This window comes from Lissotriton helveticus, chromosome 3_1 (assembly GCF_964261635.1).
Source record: "Lissotriton helveticus chromosome 3_1, aLisHel1.1, whole genome shotgun sequence".
Classification (NCBI taxonomy): domain Eukaryota; kingdom Metazoa; phylum Chordata; class Amphibia; order Caudata; family Salamandridae; genus Lissotriton; species Lissotriton helveticus.
This window is the reverse complement of record NC_136061.1, coordinates 853,556,534-853,576,754: the sequence shown is the minus strand read 5'-3', so window position 1 is coordinate 853,576,754 and position 20,221 is coordinate 853,556,534.

Below are 20,221 nucleotides of genomic sequence, written 5' to 3'. Positions count from 1 at the left end.
GTGGTACTGTTGGTGGTAGTACTGGTGGTGGTGGTACTGGTAGTGGTAGTATTGGTGGTGGTGGTACTGGTAGCGGTAGTGTTGGTGGTGATGGTACTGGTAGTGGTAGTACTGGTGGTGGTGGTACTGGTGGTGGTAGTACTGATGGTGGTGGTAGTACTGGCAGTGGTAGTATTGGTGGTAGTGGTAGTACTGGTGGTGGTGGTACTGGTAGTGGTAGTACTGGTAGTGGTAGTACTGGTAGTGGTAGTACTGGTGGTGGTACTGGTGGTGGTAGTACTGGTGATGGTGGTAGTACTGGCAGTGGTGGTAGTACTGGCAGTGGTGGTAGTACTGGCAGTGGTGGTAGTACTGGCAGTGGTAGTATTGGTGGTAGTGGTAGTACTGGTGGTGGTGGAACTGTTAGCGGTAGTATTGGTGGTGGTGGTACTGGTAGCAGTAATATTTGTGGTGGTGGTACTGGTGGCGGTAGTACTGGTGGTGGTATGTTATGTTACGTTATGTTAATTAAAATGTATTAAGCGCGCATACGCCCAAAGGCTTCTTGGCGCTGGAAAGAGATAAAAAAACATAACAAGGGTGGATCAAACGAAAGTCTCTATTTCAGATATGCCTGTGTGAATAAATGCGTTTTGAATGCCTTTCTAAAGGCAAGAAAATCCTTGCACTGCCTAAGAGCTGGCGGCAAAGAATTCCACAGGGTTGCTGCTAAAAAATGAAAACTACTGCCTCCCTGTCGTTTCTTCTTAAAGCGAGGTACCTCAAGTAGGTCTTTGTGGGCTGACCTCAAGCTGCGTGAAGGAACGTATCTGCCAATCAGCTGTTTAATAAAGGAAGGGCCCTTCCCTTGCAAAGCCTTAAAAATAATGCAGCCAGCTTTGAATTCGGCTCTTTGAGCCACAGGAAGCCAATGCAGGGTCTCTAAACCAGATTTGATCGAGACCCATTTGGGAACGTTACAGATCAGTCTCGCGGCTTGGTTCTGCAGGTACTGCAGTCTTCTAAGTTGGCCTATAGGTAGGCCTAGATAGAGACTGTTGGAAAAATCAATGTGGGAAAGGATTAGGGCCATGACCACCTGGATTAGGGCAGAGTGGGTGAGGAGGTGTGCGATTTTCCTGATTTTTCTCAATTGGAAAAAACCAGAAGAAACCACCGTGCCGATCTGAGATTTTAAGGAGAGGTCCTCACTAATAGTTACCCCCAAGCTCTTTACTGTTTGTGATTTCTTTGGGGGAAGGCCCATGTCCATGGGCCAAAAATTAGGGCTCCAACCGATTTCACTCTTACCAGGCAGAATCAGCTCGGTTTTCCCCGGATTTAATTTAAGATGATTAAGAGACATCCAATTCTGGATTAGGGTCATGGTTACTTGAAAATCCCTCCACAGCATTTGGGGAATTGAGTGTAAAGACTAACTGCAGGTCATCTGCATAATTGTATACAGTGACTTTGTGTTTACTTAAAGCAAAAAGAAGGGGCCGCATATACAAATTAAATAATAAAGGGGACAGGGAGGAGCCTTGGGGGACCCCGCAGAAGGAATTGAGTTTAGGAGCTGAAAAAGATCCAAGACAGACAGACTGGGTGCGTTCAAATAAGAACGATTTCAACCAAGCCAAGGCAGAATCTCTAAGGCCTGCCTGTTCGACACGGTTGACCAGAATGGAATAGTCAACCGTGTCGAATGCAGCAGACAGGTCAAGGAGCACAAGGGCTTGGTGAAGATTTTTGTCAGCATTGGACCTCAAGGTGTTCTGGACAGCCAATATGACTGCCTCGGTAGAATGGCCAGGCCGAAATCCTGCTTGGTTGGGTTGCAAATAGCCCGATTCCTCCACAAAATTTGAGAGGCAGTTGGTGACGTGGGCCTCCAACATTTTGGACAAAAAGGGCAGCAGGGATATAGGCCGGTAGTTCGTAAGGTCCAATGGATCAATACCAGGTTTCTTCGTGAGGGTTATCAGTAGGGCCTGCTTGAAGCTGCTAGGAACCGTCCCTGAAATGAGCGAGTTATTAAGCAGGGACATCATACTGTTGGGAATGGCACGACCAATTTCCTTCATAATTTGAGGGGGACAGACATCCATAGGGGAGCCAGATTTGACTCTGGCTAATAGCTCTGAAAAGACTTTCAAATCGATAAGGGGAAAAGAATGTAAGGTTAGGGGATTAAAAGAAATATCATCCACAGGGGCACACATTGGGAGTGTGGAGATGTGCTGTTTGATCAATAAAATCTTTTCATTGAAGAAGTCATTCAGGGAGTTACATAGTGCTTGTGTAGGAACAACCGGAGGAGAAGTTCTTTCGTCATTGCAGAGGTCGTTCACTATCCTGAAGATTTCCTTCGACTTGTTAGTGGAGTTTAAAATTTTGGATGAGAAATAGGCGGTCTTATGGTTTAGTAGTACTTTTTGGTATGCCTTTCTTGCTAGGCAGTAAGTAGCCCTAGCTAGAGGGCAATACTGAGAGCGCCAAGCCCTTTCCTGTTGCCTCACTTCCAATTTTAATTTTTTTAGCTCAGGAGTGAACCATTTGTGTGCATCCATACTCCTAGCGCTGCAGAGGCGTGTGGGTGGAGCATAAATATTAATCGCAGAGGAAAGCCATTCTTTAAATCGAGAGTCAGCCTCCTCCACGTTAGTACTCTCTAAGGGAAGGGAAGTATTTAAAAAATTTAAGAACATGGGCATATCCATGGAAGTCCATTTCCTGATAGTCCTGCAGGTTTGTAGCTTAAATTGGATATTCTTATCTAGTTGGAAAGAAAAGCTTATACAGTGGTGATCAGACCAGCTGCAAGGTTTTATATCTATTAAGAAGATAGATAGATTCAAAGACCAAATTTGGTCGAGACTGTGACCTTTCTGATGAGTCTCAGTATGGATGAATTGTGTCAAATTGAGATCATCAAGAAGTTCCTTCGTCTCTGCTGCTTGGGGGTCTAGCGCTGTATTGTCAAACCAGAAATTTAAGTCGCCAACCAAAAGAAGTTTAGAATGGTTGGTGACCAAAGGAGCCAGTGACTCAGCTAGGGTAGAAGGAAATGTGGCCATATATTGCGGTGGACGGTACAATAGCACCAGTACAAGTGTACCATTAGGGGTATCCAATTTAGCAACTACATTTTCTGTGTTGGGCAGAGGCAGAGATGACAGTTGTCTAAGTTGGTGTTTTTTATTAACAATAATGGCTACTCCTCCCCCAGCTTTCCCTCCTGGACGGATTGCAGACAGAATATAATAGTCTGCTGGTAAAGCTGCTAAGATGTCCGGCAGAGAATCCGGGGTAAGCCAGGTTTCGGACAGTAGCAACATGTCAGGATGTAAATCCGTTAATAACAGAAAAATGTCCGTTTGATGTTTGATCATAGAACGGGTGTTTAAGTATATACACCTAAATGTACAAGTAGTGCTGGGTGTGGTAGTGAGCATCGCATACTCAGGAGCGGAGTCGGCTGTAGAAATGACAGTGTTGCTTATACCTAAATGGGCAGTTCGTTTAGCCGTGTTGTGAGGAATGGGAGGACACATCAATCTGGTTGGACGTAGCGCTTGTAAGTCAGCAGATGTGTATATGTAGGAGCTAGCGGAGTCACCAGCCCCTAGTCCCGGACGCTCGCGGACGAGCGCAGACGAGCTTGACTCTAGCGCGACTCCGGCGCGCCTACGTCGCGCCCGCTGCGCTCGTCCGCTGCGCTCCCTCCAACACATTGCGTTTTATGTGAAGGAGCCTTGAGCAGCTGGACCGCTGCCTCAGGTCCCTATGCTCTCGGACTCCTCCCAATATGGCGCCCGCTCTCACCACCAGACCAGCACCAGTCGCCGCGGTAGATGAGCCGCCCACCACTCAATCGGCATGGGAGCCGCGGTGGACCGGAGCAGAGGGGCTACTGTGTAAAGGTAGGGAAAGGCTGCGCTATTAATCAGCTGCGCTGCGTGCCTTAAGCGGAACAGTAAAAACTACTACAGCCTATGAGAGAATTCAAATTTAAAATAACCGTTTTACATCACAGTTAAACAATAAAGCATTAAAAATAGTGCAAACAAACACAGAAGCAGAATTGAGCGTGAGAGTCTCGAAGTATGCCCTTGTGCGCTTCTCTTTCTAATGGCGCCGGGATGCTGCCACCAACCCGGAATCCACGAAGGGGAAGTGAATCCCTATCGTTTTATGGGAAGGAGCCTTGAGCAGCTGGACCGCTGCCTCAGGTCCCTGTGCTCTCGGACTCCTCCCAATATGGCGCCCGCTCTCACCACCAGACCAGCACCAGTCGCCGCGGTAGATGAGCCGCCCTCCACTCAATCGGCATGGGAGCCGCGGTGGACCGGAGCAGAGGGGCTACTGTGTAAAGGTAGGGAAAGGCTGCGCTATTAATCAGCTGCGCTGCGTGCCTTAAGCGGAACAGTAAAAACTACTACAGCCTATGAGAGAATTCAAATTTAAAATAACCGTTTTACATCACAGTTAAACAATAAAGCATTAAAAATAGTGCAAACAAACACAGAAGCAGAATTGAGCGTGAGAGTCTCGAAGTATGCCCTTGTGCGCTTCTCTTTCTAATGGCGCCGGGATGCTGCCACCAACCCGGAATCCACGAAGGGGAAGTGAATCCCTATCGTTTTATGGGAAGGAGCCTTGAGCAGCTGGACCGCTGCCTCAGGTCCCTATGCTCTCGGACTCCTCCCAATATGGCGCCCGCTCTCACCACCAGACCAGCACCAGTCGCCGCGGTAGATGAGCCGCCCTCCACTCAATCGGCATGGGAGCCGCGGTGGACCGCAGCAGAGGGGCTACTGTGTAAAGGTAGGGAAAGGCTGCGCTATTAATCAGCTGCGCTGCGTGCCTTAAGCGGAACAGTAAAAACTACTACAGCCTATGAGAGAATTCAAATTTAAAATAACCGTTTTACATCACAGTTAAACAATAAAGCATTAAAAATAGTGCAAACAAACACAGAAGCAGAATTGAGCGTGAGAGTCTCGAAGTATGCCCTTGTGCGCTTCTCTTTCTAATGGCGCCGGGATGCTGCCACCAACCCGGAATCCACGCAGGGGAAGTGAATCCCTATCGTTTTATGGGAAGGAGCCTTGAGCAGCTGGACCGCTGCCTCAGGTCCCTGTGCTCTCGGACTCCTCCCAATATGGCGCCCGCTCTCACCACCAGACCAGCACCAGTCGCCGCGGTAGATGAGCCGCCCTCCACTCAATCGGCATGGGAGCCGCGGTGGACCGGAGCAGAGGGGCTACTGTGTAAAGGTAGGGAAAGGCTGCGCTATTAATCAGCTGCGCTGCGTGCCTTAAGCGGAACAGTAAAAACTACTACAGCCTATGAGAGAATTCAAATTTAAAATAACCGTTTTACATCACAGTTAAACAATAAAGCATTAAAAATAGTGCAAACAAACACAGAAGCAGAATTGAGCGTGAGAGTCTCGAAGTATGCCCTTGTGCGCTTCTCTTTCTAATGGCGCCGGGATGCTGCCACCAACCCAGAATCCACGAAGGGGAAGTGAATCCCTATCGTTTTATGGGAAGGAGCCTTGAGCAGCTGGACCGCTGCCTCAGGTCCCTGTGCTCTCGGACTCCTCCCAATATGGCGCCCGCTCTCACCACCAGACCAGCACCAGTCGCCGCGGTAGATGAGCCGCCCTCCACTCAATCGGCATGGGAGCCGCGGTGGACCGGAGCAGAGGGGCTACTGTGTAAAGGTAGGGAAAGGCTGCGCTATTAATCAGCTGCGCTGCGTGCCTTAAGCGGAACAGTAAAAACTACTACAGCCTATGAGAGAATTCAAATTTAAAATAACCGTTTTACATCACAGTTAAACAATAAAGCATTAAAAATAGTGCAAACAAACACAGAAGCAGAATTGAGCGTGAGAGTCTCGAAGTATGCCCTTGTGCGCTTCTCTTTCTAATGGCGCCGGGATGCTGCCACCAACCCGGAATCCAGTAGTAGTGGTAGTACTGTTAATGGTAGTATTGGTGATTCTGGTAGTGGTAGTACTGGTGGTGGTGGTACTGGTTGTGGTAGTACTGGTGGTGGTAGTACTGGTATTGGTAGTATTGGTGGTAGTGGTAGTACTGGTGGTGGTAGTACTGGTGCTGATAGTATTGGTGGTGGTACTGGTACTTGTAGTCGTGGTGGTACTTGTAGTCGTGGTGGTACTTGTAGTCGTACTAGTGGGTTTAGTGGTGGTACTGGTGGTGGTGGTACTGGTGGTGGTAGTAATGGTGGTACTGGTAGTACTGGTACTGGTGGTGGTACTGGTAGTACTGGTACTGGTGGTGGTACTGGTAGTACTGATACTGGTGGTGGTCCTGGTGGTGGTAGTACTGGTACAGGTAGTATTGGTGGTGGTGGTGATGGTGCTGGTAGTGGTACTAGTAGTACTGATGGTGGTAGTACTGGTGGTGGTACTGGTAGTGGTAGTATTGGTGGTGGTACTGGTAGTGGTAGTATTGGTGGTGGTGGTACTGATAGTGGTAGGACTGGTGGTGGTGGTACTGCTAGTGGTAGTATTGGTGGTGGTACTGGTAGAGGTAGTGGTGGTGGTGGTACTGGTACTGGTAGCGGTAGTGGTGGTGGTGGTGGTACTGGTAGTGGTAGTACTGGTGGTGGTAGTACTGGTGGTGGTGGTAGTACTGGCAGTGGTAGTATTGGTGGTAGTGGTAGTACTGGTGGTGGTGGTGGTGGTGGTGGTACTGGTGGTGGTGGTACTGGTGGTGGTGGTACTGGTGGTGGTAGTACTGGTGGTGGTGGTAGTACTGGCAGTGGTAGTATTGGTGGTAGTGGTAGTACTGGTGGTGGTGGTACTGTTGATGGTAGTACTGGTGGTGGTACTGTTAGCGGTAGTATTGGTGGTGGTGGTACTGGTAGCAGTAATATTTGTGGTGGTGGTACTGGTGGCGGTAGTACTGGTGGTGGTAGTGGTGGTAGTACTGTTAATGGTAGTATTGGTGATACTGGTAGTGGTAGTACTGGTGGTGGTGGTACTGGTGGTGGTAGTTGTGGTGGTGGTACTGGTATTGGTAGTATTGGTGGTAGTGGTAGTACTGGTGCGGGTAGTACTGGTGGTGATAGTATTGGTGGTGGGGGTGGTACTGGTAGTATTGGTGGTGGTAGTACTGGTGGTGGTGGTACTTGTAGTCGTGGTGGTACTTGTAGTCGTACTAGTGGGTTAGTGGTGGTACTGGTGGTAGTACTGGTGGTAGTGTTGGTGGTACTGGTGGTGGTACTGGTAGTACTGGTACTGGTGGTGGTACTGGTACTGGTGGTGGTACTGGTAGTACTGATACTGGTGGTGGTCCTGGTACTGGTGGTGGTAGTACTGGTACAGGTAGTATTGGTGGTGGGGGTGCTGGTAGTGGTGGTACTGGTAGTACTGGTAGTACTGGTGGTGGTAGTACTGGTGGTGGTACTGGTAGTGGCAGTATTGGTGGTGGTGGTACTGGTAGTGGTAGTATTGGTGGTGGTGGTGGTACTGATAGTGGTAGGACTGGTGGTGGTACTGCTAGTGGTAGTATTGGTGGTGGTACTGGTAGCGGTAGTGTTGGTGGTGCTGGTACTGGTAGCGGTAGTGTTGGTGGTGGTGGTACTGGTAGTACTGGTGGTGGTAGTACTGGTGGTAGTGGTAGTATTGGTGATGGTACTGGTAGTGGTAGTATTGGTGGTAGTGGTCGTATTGGTGGTGGTACTGGTAGTGATAGTAGTGGTGGTGGGAATACTGGTGGGGGTGGTGGGAGTACTGGTAGTGGTAGTATTGGTGGTGGTGATACTTGTAGTCGTACTGGTAGTTTTAGTGGTGGTACGGGTGTTGGTGTTACTGGTGGTTCTGGTGGTGGTGGTAGTACTGGTGGTGGTAGTGTTGGTGGCACTGGTGTGGTGCTGGTAGTACTGGTGCTGGTAGTACTGGTGCTGGTAGTACTGGTGCTGGTAGTACTGGGACTTAGTACTGGTACTGGCGGTGGTAGCACTGGTACTAGTGGTGGTAGTACTGGTAGTGGTACTGTAGTGGTGGTACTGGTGGTGGTGGTACTGGTGGTGGTAGTAGTGGTGCTGGTAGTACTAGTAGTGGTGGTGGTAGTACTAGTAGTGGTAGTATTGGTGGTGGTACTGGTAGTGGTAGTATTGGTGGTGGTGGTACTGGTAGTGGTAGTTTTGGTTGTGGTGGTACTGGTAGTGGTAGTACTGGTGGTGTTGGTACTGGTAGCAGTAGTATTGCTGGTGGTGGTGGTGAGACTGGTAGTGGTAGTACTGGTGGTGGTGCTACTGGTAGTGGTTGTGGTGGTACTGGTATTACTGGTAGTAGTAGTATTGGTGGTGGTACTGGTAGTGGTAGTATTGGTGGTGGTAGTATTGGTGGTGGTACTGGTAGTGGTGGTGGTGGTGGTGGAACTGGTGGTGGTGGTGGTGGTGGCGGTACTGGTGGTGGCGGTACTGGTGGTGGCGGTACTGGTGGTGGCGGTACTGGTGGTGGTGGTACTGGTGGTGGTGGTACTGGTGGTGGTGGTACTGGTGGTGGTGATAGTACTGGTGTTGGTAGTAGTGGTGTTGGTACTTGGAGTGGTACTAGTGGTTTTAGTGGTGGTACTGGTGGTGGTGGTACTGGTGGTGGTGGTAGTTGTGGTGGTAGTGTTGGTGGCACTGGTGGTGGTACTGGTAGTACTGGTACTGGTGGTGGTACTGGTACTGGTGGTGGTACTGGTAATGGTGGTGGTAGTACTGGTGGTGGTAGTACTGGTGGTGGTAGTATTGGTGGTGGTGGTACTGGTGGTGGTGGTGGTACTGGTGGGGGTGGTACTACTGGTGGTGGTGGTACTAGTGATGGTGGTACTTGTGGTGGTGCTGGTAGTACTGGTGCTGGTAGTACTGGTACTTGTGGTGGTGGTGGTGGTACTGGTGGTACTGGTGGTGGTACTGGTGGTACTGGTAGTACTGGTGATGGTGGTGGTCTGGGGGTGGCACTGGTGGTGGTAGTGTTGGTGGCACTGGTGGTGGCACTGGTGGTGGTAGTGTTGATGGCACTGGTGGTGGTGCTGGTAGTACTGGTGCTGGTAGTACTGGTACTTGTGGTGGTGGTGGTACTGGTGGTACTGGTAGTACTGGTGATGGTGGTGGTACTGGTGATGGTGGTGGTACTGGTGATGGTGGTACTGGTAGTACTGGTAGTGGTAGTACTGGTGGTGGTAGTACTGGTGGTGGTAGTACTGGTGGTGGTACTGGTGGTGGTGATAGTGGTACGGGTGGTATTGGTGGTACTGGTGGTGTTATTAGTGGAAGTACTGGTGGTGGTATTAGTGGAAGTACTGGTGGTGGTATTAGTGGAAGTACTGGTGGTGGTATTAGTGGAAGTACTAGTGGTGGTGGTGGTGGTGTTAGTGGTGGTGTTAGTGGTAGTGGTGCTTGTGGTACAAGGTAGGAGCTCGAGGCATATATACAGGGTGAGGAGCTTCAGGGCAGCTACAACTGGTTTATACAATAAGGATCAGTTTGAGTAATACATACACAGGGTGAGCTGGAACTCGAGGCATGTACACAGGGTGATGAAGCGCTTGAGGTATATGCAGAGAGGTGATGAACTCGAGCACAGGCAGGTTATACAAAGATAGGATGAGGAGGGATTCGGAATATATACACAGGGTGAGGAGCCTGAGGCATACAGACCGGTGGGTTAGAAGCTTGAGGTGTGTCGAGAAAGGGTGAGGCGCCTCAGGTATATTGAACAAGCAAACTGGCTGCGCCTCTTCAGAACCATTATGTTTCTTTTGTGTTGTCTGTTTTGTCTTGCCCTTACCCATACAATAGAGCTTTCCACAACCGAAGCGCTGATTGTATGCAGTTAGTATATATCGGCAAGTTACATGCGTGCGGCTGACATTTAAAGTGCTTAGTAGGTTATGAACTGGAGGAGGGACAACAGAAGGGGGTTTTAGAAACAGATGGAGTTGAATGGTTTCGCAGTTTGAGCAAAAGGACAGAAGGGGGTAAAGGTGCGGCGTGCAGTGTGGCCTCGAGTTCAAAGGCTATCTGTTTTACATTATGTTTTACCAAGTTAACCTAACCAGTGTGAAGCGTGAAAAAAGCCAATGAAGGGTAGGGCTGTAAGAAAAAAATGCACCCTACAAACAGAAAATTCATTAACAACTTTAATTTAAAAAGCCCATTTATAAACCGCCCTATTGCTTGGTATATGGCATTTGTAGATGCCTTTTGATAAAAAGCAGTCCGGCAAACACCCGTTTAAATTAAGCCCCTGTATAGCTATTGTGGTGCTGCCATGAGTGTTGGGGTTTTTGTTTACCTTTAGTAAGGTGGAGGAGACGCGACCTTGTTTACAAACACCTCGTCTAACTGCCTAGAAACAGCCTAAGGCGAGGTGGGTGGGGAGATGGGGGTTGGTTGTGAAACTAAGCAGAGACAGTGGGAATATTGGAAACGTGAGTGGTCGTAGGGGATAAAAAGTGAGAGAGACGGGTGGGAGAAAATCCTGTGGGAGAGAAAGGCATCAAAAGCAGATCTGCTGGCTGAGACCATCTTGGTTAGTCAGTGAGCCTGTTTCATTTTTGCAACATTTCTTCCGCCAGCCTGTTAATTTGTAAATGCATGAAGACTGGGGGAAGGCAAGATTCTTCCATGAGCCGGACATTGGAGGAGGGGGAGGGGTAGAGGCGGCCATAGCATTAGACACTAGAAGAATCTTACCTTCCCCCTTGTCTTCATGCATTTACAAATTAACAGGCTGACAGACGAAATGTTGCAAAAATGAAACAGACTTGCAGAGAAATCAAGAGTGTCTCAGCCAACAGGTCTACTTCTGAGGGCTCTGGAAAATTCCAAGGCAGCTCTAATCACTGTGCCTCCTGCAGAGCCCCGAACGTGCACAGTAATTATCTGCCGAGTGCAGGAAGCACGAGTCACTCACAAAGCATTGTCAGGGAAGCCGTTATGCAGTGTGAAACAAACACAAAACTCTGTCTGCAGTAATAGTACCTGTGGGGGCTGTGGGCACAGATCATACTTTCCGACTATGGCCTCCAGAGACCCGGAGCAGTGGGGGTCATGGAGGAGCAGGGGCGCTATCAGAGGGTCAAATAATAAGCTGCTGGGAGAGGAAAAGGGAATGTGAGTAGGATGGGCAGGGAGGGCGCAATAGGCAGTATGTCTGCAAGCTGCAGGGAGAGAGCTCTGTGACGGAACCGAGCTCTTCACAAAAACAGTGGCAACCTTCAGAAAATGTATAGAAACAAAGCTGTGCAAAAAACATTCCGCATAAGCTTCACGGAAATAGAGGCAAGCTTCCCAAAATGTATTAAAACAAAGTCGTACAAAACATCATGCACAAGGTTCACGGTATCCCCAAACAAGCTCTATGGCATTGGGTGGCGGGGGGGCCGGGGAGCGGATTCCTTTGAAGTCTGATGCGGGGAGCGGGGGAGCGGATTCCCTTGAAGTCTGATGCCGAGGCTCACAAGTTCAAATAGTGTGCTATGTGCACGCGCCCGGCTCAGCACCGTAGGCAATCCGCCTTTGGGTGCACTTTTGAAAGCCCTTACTTTAATCTCGCCAAAGCGTCCCTAACTGGATGGCTTTTAGCGAGACCTAAAAAGGCTATTCTGCACAGTAGTTTTTTTTTCTGAAAATAACCTTTTGCTATATTTTGGCTATTTCCTTGGTTCTGTCCTGGGGATTAGACAATACCGGGGTACCTTTAAAGTCCCATTATGTGGGACGAAAAGATGCAAATTTGGCCTGAATATATTTTCTGGGGGTAAAATGTTATGGGTGCTAAAGCACAAACTGCCCCAAACATCAAATAAAGGCTCAGCACTTTGAGGGTTGGGAAGCTTCAGCAGTTAAAAGATTAAGGGCCCGATGTAGGTAATCTCGATTTACCTACTCTTAAATACCGAATCATACCGATTCGGTATTTAAGAGTAGGTAAATGGGATGTAGGTAATTTCTCTTTTTAAATTACCGAATCGGTAAGATTGGGTAATTTCCGAATCGGTATTTACCGATTCGGTAATTGACATTCATTCCTATGGGCCTCCAGGCCCATAGGAATGAATGTCAATTACCGAATCGGTAAATACCGATTCGGTAATTGGGGGAAACATTGAAGGGTGGCAGGGTGTCACTTTGACACCCTGTTGCACCCCTCAATCTGTATGGGTGCACATGTTGTAGACATACATGCCCTAAGGGCATGTATGTCTGCAACATGGCAGCGTTTGAAAAGCAAAAAAAATGCTTTTTCAAGGCTTTTCATTATTTACCACCAACTTCTAGTTGGTGGTAAATAACGAATTCTTAAAGCCCTGTAGCACTGATTACAGTGCTACCTACATCTCATAATACAGATTCGGTAATTTTACAGAATCATTAATTTTACAGAATCTGTGAAATTACCGAATCTGTATTTTAGGTGGCGCTACATCTCATTTTCCAAATATCGGTCGGTAACGGCCGAAATTACCGAATTTCGGCCGTTACCGACCGGTATTTGCCTACCTACATCTGGCCCTAAGTCCTAAATTCTACAATCATTAGTTTTCTCAGCATTCCTGAATCTTTTTATTACATGAAAGGCTTTAGTGAGTTGGGACCAGTCTGTGTTACCCACTGAGGCTCTTATCTTGACCTGATCCACCAACTTCACAATCACTTCTGTGGTTGTTTACTTTTCATCACAGTACTTCTTCCTATTGTCTTGTAGTTTCAGTTCTCGTCTAAGCTAATCATCCTCAATAGACCCTTCTAGTTGTGCTGTAAACCAATTCGGTCATGTTGGTGCTAGCTTATTTTCTGACTTTCAGCCCCCGAACAACTTGAAAGGTTTCCCTATAGTTGGAGTTATATTCAATATGCAACCAACTTTTTTTCTACAAATCATTCCTGCATTTCAAGATGTTTGCCTCAGCTAACGAATAACTTTGATGGTTTTATTGAATCTATCAACAACTCCATTGGTTTCTGGTTGATGCAGCTCTCATTTCTAGTAGCAAATGCCACATTTCCCCATAATTTTCTTTTTCTTTCTCGCACAATTGTACACCATTGTCAGCAAATGCCAGCCATAAAAAAAACCTCTGTCTGAGCAATTCTCTCCAGAAACCTACCTCCACCTCTAGAACAAATATTGCCAACACATCATCTCCGGTCATCTTCGGAGTAAGTCAGCCAACCCCCAAAATGGGTCATAACTTGCTCTCCCCTTAAGGATCCCACTGTAGATTCGAGAGCAATCTCCACCCAAGGCCAACTCAACAATGACTGACACAGCAAAAGAGGTCTTTGTGTCTTTATTACCTTATCGCTATAATCACACTCTTCACAATTTCTATTTCATCTCTTTAGTTCCAAATCGAACTGTAGCTATAGAAAGCTGGCTCTTTATATAGTGTACTGAAATGAAGTACACTGCGCGGAGTCCAGTGGGTCCCCAATTGGTTTACAGAGGCAAAAGTAGATAATACTATCGCTCTTTGTGGTAGTGTGGGCGAGCAGTTATGCTTAACAGAGGATAGTGCTAAGCATTTGGAATAAATGGGACACACACTCCCAGAATAAATTGAAGACCAAATGAGAAAAATAACACTTCTTTTTATATATGTTTTGACACCAAGAACTTTGTTCAAAGATGAGTACTATTTTCTATATCAACAATCACAGGTAAGTAAAATGTTCAAATCTGTACGCTTTTATGCACAATGCAATCCTACAGGAGAAAAAGTCAAAGATGCATAAAAGTAGGTACAGTTGGTTTCAGGGGTTCCCCTTCAGGGTTCGGAGTTGTAGTGGGCCACGGACCAAAGTACCACCAGCAGTTCTTCGGTAATCTCCCTGGTTCCATCAGGAGCAGGGTGCTGATGAGGCTGGTAGTTGCCATGCTGCGGTGAAGGTGGATGGGGCACTGAAAAACAGGCTCCAGAGGGGGACTTACAGACAAGTCCAAGGGCACCCAAACAGGGGCTTAGGTCGCAAGGGGGCACAGCCAGTTCTTAGGGACACAGGCTTGGCAACTCAGTGCAGAGGGGTTTGGTTGGCTTGGCTGGTGCACAAAGATGCATCTCGTGATCCAAGGCGAAATCAATGCAGTTGGGCCACTTACGAAATGAGTATCAGTGATGCTGACATCTCTCGATGGCTGCTTGGTCCTGGTGCAGTGAGAATCCAGATTGGACTCTCACTGTTGGTGTTTGGTGCAGGGCATCTGGTACCACAGGGGTTGGTGTTGCATGGCTCCTGTTGGACCTGGTCTCTTCACATTCAGTGGGGAGACAGATCTGACCTCGGTTTTGCTGGGGAGTTGCAAGGCGGTGGACCGGACTCTGCTTCTCAGTGTCTCCAGACTGCAGGGTAGTAGCTCCTCTACTCAAAGAGAGACTGTCGATTGTTTTTGAAGTGCTGGCAGGCTACCCAAGGCTTTGGTAGTTCTCCAGCTCGCAGGATGAGTCACTCTGTTGCAATTGTCGAGAGAGGGCTGTGGACAGCAGGGTTTCACATCAAAGTTCTGCTGCAGTTTTCACCAGGCAGTGATTAATCATCATCCTTCTTCTGTCGATCTGTCGAATCTGAGTTCTTCGGTTCAGGGATGCACCTAGGTACTCTATTTAGGGGCATTCATGGGGAGTGACCGGTAGTAGCCAATGGGCTGTCTACCTTAAGGGTGACTATACCTTCTATATGACCACTTCCTGTAGGTAGTGGGCATAACCCTGACCCTGGAATACTAATGCCATCCAAAACAACATGGATGAATCTGAAAAGTGGGGTCCACATCACCTGGCCAACCGTAGGGCTGGTGCAGGTTGAATGTGGGCATACCTCCTTATCTCACTAAATATGCTGTCTGTTTTGCGTCCAAAAAGTGGGGCCAGGACAGGGGGGTGAGCCTCTCCACAATCTGGAGAAGCCCAGAGTTGCATATCAAAGGCCACAGGGCATTTGAAGCTTCCCCGCACAAGAATGCCCATCCTGCTTGGAGGATGTGTGAAGACCTCTTCCCAGAGCGGGCTTTGTTCCTGGCCTCCGAGAGCAAAGGCTCTCACCTCAGGAGGTCAGAATATCTATGATGGTTGTCTGGTCAAGACCATTCAGTCAACAGACTAGTAGTCAGTAGGTTTTCAGGAGGCACATCTAAGGTTCTCTCTGGATGGATCTAATAACACATCCAGCCCTGGCATTAGTGTGGGATTATTAAGACGAGGTGTTTGATACCAAATACCTTGGGGTACAGTGATGCCATCATGTAACTGGGGAACTTGTAATCAGAAATGTCCAGCCCATGGGCTTGTCAGGGCTTCACTGTGCATTCCAAATATATAAGGGGGAACTTGGATATCAGGGGATACGTCTACTCAGGCAGATATGCCCACACATGGGTATAATTCACCCTTCATTCAGCCTGTAAGGCCTGCCATAGGGGTGACTTACCAATACTAGATGAATTGTTTTGCTGGCATGGCGCACAGGGGTGTATGCCATGTAGACTCTCAGGTTTTCTCTGTACCAAGACACGCTGGCTGCAATGGCAGTTGGCATGCGCTTGATGATGGGTCCCTTAGGGTGGCACTGTCTGTGCTGCAGCCTTAGGGACCCTCTTTAGTTCCAAACCCCTAGATACTTGCAAGGATTCTTAAGGGGCGCCAATTGTGGAACATTTGTACAGTTTACAGAAAGAACACTGGTGCTAGGGACATGGTTAGCAGGAACCCAGCACATTTTTTGAACAACGTTGCACCAGATACCAGGCAAAAAGTGGGACGTAACCATGTGGCCATCCAAGATTCAGCTAAATATTCTCTGACATTTTCTCAACCCCCAAAAGCCCTTCCTGAGTAAATTTGATCATATTGCTATGCATTGGCATAGGAGAAACCAACGTTGTGCTACTAAAAAGCAAACGGTCCTTTTCAGCAAGTTACTCCTTGATTATTCAGTAAAGCTTGTGGTCGACCTCAACTTTTTTTCCTCTCCATCCAGCCCTCATCCTCCTCAACACTTCCATCAGAACAGTATATTTGCTTAATTCTTCCTTCCAATCATACATACATTTTCAAGTTCCCAGTCCTCCTCTTCCTTAATGACCATATTATTACATTTCTCAATAACTGATCTAGACAAACTTTCTCTGCTCTATGCTCCACGAATATATTCTATTTTAAATGTTCATTCTTGTAAATATATCACCCACGTCCTAATTCACTCACTACCTTATTCTTGCTGACACATCATCCAATCCTTTGCATATGAAAATCCCTCACAAAGGTTTGCCATGTGATCTGACAGTAAATCCCTCTACCCACAGAAAATGATTAAACTTTTTGATATTCCTATTTCCTGTCAAAGCTTCTTTTCCAATCACTGAATAGTTCACTTCCAAATCTCTTAGCGATCTAGATGCAAAAGATATAATGTGTTAATTTATATTTTGCAACAAAACTGTTCTCAATCCCTTCCAATTTGTGTCAGAAACCACGTTTTCCCCTGGTTCACATGCTTACGAAATCAAATACCTCTTCTAGATCTCTCTTGACCTGATCAGATTGCTAACCACATTTGGTTCATCATAGGAACTTAAATATATTTTCCCCCTTGAAGGGTAACATCGACTTTACCCATTAAACTCCTACCCTGAAACTTCATGGTGGTCTCAAAATAAACCTCCTTTTGAAATATTGATCTCCACAACCCCAGGCCTAGTGTCAATTTTGTCAACTCAATCTTTTCTTCATATTTTTTATTCAGTCAAGATCCTCTCTGAAATGATGGTGACACGAGAGTCTTAGTCTAACATTATTTAAATATTCCTACTGCCCCTTAGCATTCGGTCTGAGGCATTACCACTGTCCTTGCTAATCAATTGTATTACAGTTTCATCACATTCCTTTCACCTCATCTCCTTTTTGCCTATGGAGAACATCTACAATATTTTATATTGTGACTTTCCTTTCTAATCCACTTTTAGTCGTGCAAAGGTTTTGCTTCTAGTGTTGTTCAGTTCATGATGAAGTTGCAGCTTGTGTAATCACCAGTCATAATGTCTTTCTAGACATGTTTCGGTTCCCTTGTCACCAGAGTAAAGATCCCATTTTCACCACACAAATCAGGTCTTCAGGTAAGCTTTATTTATGAGCACTGCAGTTACACCGCCTGGATCTACAACTTTTAGAATCTGTTTCACGGGGAGGACTGCCACAAGGCACAAGACGGAAAGACATTTTTCCTGATATTCATGAAGGGTATGTCCAGAGATTATGTGCACAGTTGCTTAAATATGGACTCTGTACATGTTGGTGTGGTGTAAGTCATGAGGCATATAGGATCTTTTTTGACCCCTCCTTTCCTTCGCATGTTTCATACAATCCGGTTTTGTGATATTATATACAAATTCCCATGAGGAATGTTAGTCTGTAGAACAGAACAACACTGAAGATCTCCAGGCCTATAGAGGAGAAAATGGAACAAATATCCAACCATTTGTGGTCAACCATAAGTAACCTAAATGTAGGATCAAGGAATAATCTTGACACTTCAGAACCATCTAAAAGGTGGACACAACCCCAAACAAGATACTGCCCCTCTGGGGATGTTTTGGCAGAATCAAAGAGGTCATGCGTTTGTGTGTGAGCATGCTTCCTGAAAAAATTGCACAATATCGGAAATCTTTACGGAGCTCGCTAAGATTTGTAGGAATTTGAAAAAGGAGTGTATGTTTAATTACAAAATACCTTAAATGTGTTTGGATTAATTACATTTTAAAAAACCTGCATGAATGAAATAAAACTTGTACAGCATGCAGCCCCATAGGGCATCCCGGCGAATTGTTATTGAATCATCACATAGTAGTCTATATATCCATTGTGCAGTGCTAACCCTGAGGTCAGCTAAATCACATTCTTTGATATGACGGTAGATAATAAACCCAGCAGGAAGTAAACTGCAAGTGCCTAATTCCTACAATTGTTGGAGAGACCTCAGTTTTCGTAGAATTTAATAGCTATTCTCTTTAGTTGTTAGTAGAGGAAAGATATTTATAAAGAGAATGAACTATTTGCCATGATGCAGTTGTAAAATCGACTGTTCCTTTCCCAAAATGAAGATATGGCTATATGTACATATTACCTGGTAAATACAGTTTTTAGTGGGTAGATTCCACCTCCAATATGTGTTTTGGCTGTGGCGGCCATATCCAGGTATAATGAAAGATGGAACATCAGCTGAAGCTTTCTGGGAAAGCAGGTAAGTGTTTCCTTCCAGCCATAAAAACACAGCCTAATGTCTGATTTAGAAAAACGTTTTTATGGATTGGGTTACTTCACTGGTCATGTAGTGCAAGGATTCCTTCCAGCCAAATGGGTTCTCAAGGCATACATTAGCCTAGCCCTTCTAGAACTGTCTTCATGCCGGAGATCTTCCTTCGTTCACAGATGGAGATCTTGGAGGACCGGACAGTTTGCCTTGTTTAGTATGGAGAATTATAAGGCCAATAGAGGGGTTGGCAAATTAACATCACAAAATATTTTAAAAGGACATTATGTGATAACATCTGCCCTCTTTCTGGAAAGCATGGAGATGTATAGTGAAGCGAGGAGACCTCACAGCCTTTGTCTACTTATTGTAATCTATTACAACACTTCCTGCATCATCTGTAGGCCTTCCACCTCTGGTTAAGGGTATAATTCATGTTATAGAGGGAGCCACTTGCCATCCTTCTCACGGACACCCTTAAATAAGGCAATGCACTGGGGAGAAGGATGATCCAAAGTGGCTTGTCTACCTCGTACATAATTACAGGATGACCAGGCTGGAAACCATCTGCACAGGACCGTGTGGAAGTGGCCCAGTACCTTGTTTTCTAGGGAAAGTTGATGCCCATGTAAACATGTCTTTAAAATGGTACCAATAGGTTCTACACTTGCAAACCAGATATACAAGCTCCTCTGATCTTAGCATAACTGAGAGTGTGAGGAGAGAGGAACTCCGATTCTGCATGGCTGCTGGGTTTCCTTCTCTGCTTTGTCTCTCAAAACACACTCAGAAAAGAAAGTTAAACACTGTAGAGTTAATCACTCCATTTACAATAACTTTTATTCATAATACACTCGTATTTAGAGTGAGGGAAGAGTCTATTTAATGCAAGAGATTTCCCAATCCTTACTTAATCCAGACACCTAGATCTCTTTTGGACAACCTACTTAAGGAGAAGCTGCTGTGGGCTACTAGCATACAGTACAGGAAGACCGTGCTACTCTGGTAACTTGTTTATGTTCCTTAATAGTTCATGTTCTGGCCACCTCTAACTACATCTGCGATAAGCCCCTTGCCTGTAGGGCCTTTTTCACTTTTTTGTGGTGGGGGATTCTTGCTTGCGCTACTAGAATGGATGCATCCTTTCACAGTGATCACTAATTGTTTACAGTCGAGAGAATTTTTTTTTAAAATCAGGCGCAGAACAGACCCCTGATGGATTTTCTGCAAAGCCGCGCCACTGTTGATCTTAGTTTTGGATCTGTTTGTCTCTCTGCCTTCTCCATTGAGACTTGAAGACCCCCACGTTAGAGCTTTGTCTGCGAGAAGCATGGCTTTGAGAGCAAGTAGTAGATTAGAGGAAGTTTGATCAGCTGAGTGGCCCAGGTGTCTTCCCTAAGCACCCTTTGGTACGGTTCACTTCCACATGCCATATTGCCTGTGGTTGTGATAAATCTGTAAATGTGCTCCCCACCAGTTGCAAACCAAAGTTATGCTTTTATTAAAGATACAAAGCTGAATGGTCTCTATCTTTATTTGTTCTCAGGCAGTGATCTTTGTTTTTGGCGCTGAAATAGAGGATAAAGTCTATTTTAAAGGATTAACATCCTGATTCATCATTCTCCCGTTTTGCGAGCCCCTAATAGCGAATCATAAGGAATCGCTATTAAGGACTTGCAAAACGGGATTCATGTAGAAATTGCATAAAGAATTGCGATTCCTACACATTCCTTATTTGCGATTAGCAAATTGCTAATCGCAAATAAGGATTAACTCCCCATTCATTCCCATGGGCCAAAAGGCCCATAGGAATGAATGGGGAGTATTCCTTATTTGCGATTAGCAATTAGCTAATCGCAAATAAGATAGCGATTTAAAGGGTGCCAGGGGTGTCCAAAGGACACCCTGTAGCACCCCTTAAATGCAAATTGAAACAGGTGTTGCGCGCGCACACATGTCCA